General features: G+C 45.3%; 1 protein-coding gene across 3 annotated transcripts in view; it reads right to left on the reverse strand.

The window, feature by feature from the left end:
* The window catches only part of LOC126574062 (cyclin-dependent kinase 14), a 103,662-nt gene that overhangs the window by 12,022 nt on the left and 89,140 nt on the right, over nt 1–2,500 (reverse strand). The window lies entirely within an intron of this gene.

Raw genomic sequence — 2,500 nt, forward strand, 5'->3', positions numbered from 1 at the left:
GATTGTGATTAATACAGAAGCTGTTTGACTTTATTTCATCGCATCAATAAGCTCTACCTGCTGTCATCATGTCTAGTATAAGAACACAGCATTTTAAAATAGTTTCATTTAATGAAATAACTTAAAGCATGATTGTAGTTGGTCTACTTTTCCAAACTGGCTCACTTCCTGACAACGTCCAAATCAGAAGCATTGCTTTTTTGGTTCCCAACATAAACTTGTGTAGCGAAGCACTCGAGACTAAAGCAACATCAGCACTCCCATAAATTCCATTTCACATTGGGAACCATTAACCTGCTGCCAAGAAGAACACCTCCGCTGCTGCGCGTTCTGAAAAGTGCACCAGCAGCCTGCCGTTGCAGTCGAAACTGCTTTTCTTAAGCTTTTCCCTGCCGTGTACGGCACGTTACACTCACTACAGTTACGTACATGTTTGCCAGTAATACTACACTGTTTGCTTTTGCAAGTTTCCTTGCCGTGCTGCTACCCTTCTCTGCAGTTACTTTGTTGCATCGGAATTACTTCCGTTTCCGAGTAGCCGAGCTGAGCTAACGCCGCACCACACAATACCTTTGCTGCTGGAGAGCAGTTGGAAACGGGAAACTCTTCTGCTCTTCCCTCCGCAAACCCATTTCTAGGCGAAGAAAAGAATTCCTTTCGAGCGTCGCTTTCACTAAAAGCAACATTCTATTCAGCGTCCTATAAGCGGACACTTTAGCGAGGGTAACCGACACATAACCCTGTCGCCGCAATCCGCGACGCTACAGAAAGGGGACAAGAATTGTAAAATTGGAAGGAAAAATAAACTCGGAATGGAATCGGGTACTCGGTGGGACTATGGGATGAGACGATGTAAAGCAAACATCAAAGCGGCGGCAATCGTAACCTTTAGCACCACGACGGCTGCTGTGATGCTTCTCGCTTGACCGGCTTTCGTACATCTCTATCTCGTGTTTGGAGGGATGTACGATGATAGTGTTTGCACCAGCCCTACAAGGTGTCACTATATCACAACTTCACCAACCATAGCGCGAGAAACAACAACGTTCTTGTTGCCGCTTATGTCGTCGGTTGCAATAACATACCACACACCCCGAGCTGACGGTTACCGATAGCTCGACAATCGCCCGGTGGTGTCCTGCCATTGTTTTGGGGTTAATATTGAACTTATTTCATGCAATGAGTAAGCTACACAAACAACATAACTTCCACCGCACCCCTTGGCCGTTTGCGAAGCACCTACGATGCTGTTTTCGAACGAAATGGTTGCTGCTGCACCAGCAGCAAACGAAAACAGCTTACTTTCAACAAGATGATGGTGCGCTGCAAAATGCAGTGCACAGCAGTGTCTGAGAGAGAGAGAGAGAGAGAGAGTGGAGAGTGGTTACAAAATTGCAACGCTGGCAAAATCCTTGGCAAGAGCTATAAAAGCACGAGCTTAACAGTTGGATACTGTATTCGCGTATTCTTTTCGCTGTTTTTTGCTCTTCGGAGATTTAGGAGTTTGCTAGTGGGCACCATATTGTGAGATTGGTTCTTGCGATCATTGTGGTGCGATGTGGACTGATAACACGATGCTAGAGCCACACGTTGTAAGAGTTATGTCGACACAAAATGCTCACGCGAAACCACAACACATCAACCATCGTCGGTTTGTTTTTTGGTGGTATAACGATCCGATCATAAACAGTTTCAATATTTTGTAGCAAAATGATTTAAAATAATATTAAACTATTTCTTAATGGGCATTAGATTTTGTCAATACCATTTTTCTGCTAAAAAAAAGTTCATTTGCCGCATATGCAACTATTTTAATCAGTTTCACGTACAAAACAGGATATGCGAGACTAATTGGATTTTTCGTACTCATCACTATCAACCGGAGGGCACCAACGGACACTCCAAATTCAAACAAAAAGTCAATGACAGGATATGTTTCGCAATAAAGAGCGCGCACCGGTTGTCCATCGGCACGGTATGCTTCCCACTCATTGCCCTTGCGCATTACTGTTTCCGCTTCTATGCTCCCTCGGGATGCGCGTACGCTCGAGTAACCACGAGAACACCCAGCACAAAGCACTCTTTTCCGCCAACTTTTAATGCCAAACGGTATTACACAGTTTCGGGCTCTATTTTCGTGCATCACAATTATTCCCGGCGCAGGACACGACACGTAGCTAGAGGCAGCTCAAATTGGCAGGATGCTACCCATTGTCGCTCCCGTACCGGAATGGAATCACTACACTGTTCGCTCACTCGTTGCTACCGGTTTTCGCACGCTGGTCAAACTTTTCCCAACCCACGGGCGTTGGAGTCCACTGGCGGTGTGCTTCATTGTCCGAAAATGATTTTTGCATTTTCATGTCCTCCGCATGCTCTCTTCAGCTGGCTGGTGTTGTGCTTCAGAGAGAGTTTTTAAGGGTGCTAATAATGGCCGACTATTAGCAACAAAATGAAAGTGGCAATAAATATGGTAATATCAAGCCCCAGTGGCCAAAGG

This window comes from Anopheles aquasalis, chromosome 3 (assembly GCF_943734665.1).
Source record: "Anopheles aquasalis chromosome 3, idAnoAquaMG_Q_19, whole genome shotgun sequence".
Lineage (NCBI taxonomy): Eukaryota > Metazoa > Arthropoda > Insecta > Diptera > Culicidae > Anopheles > Anopheles aquasalis.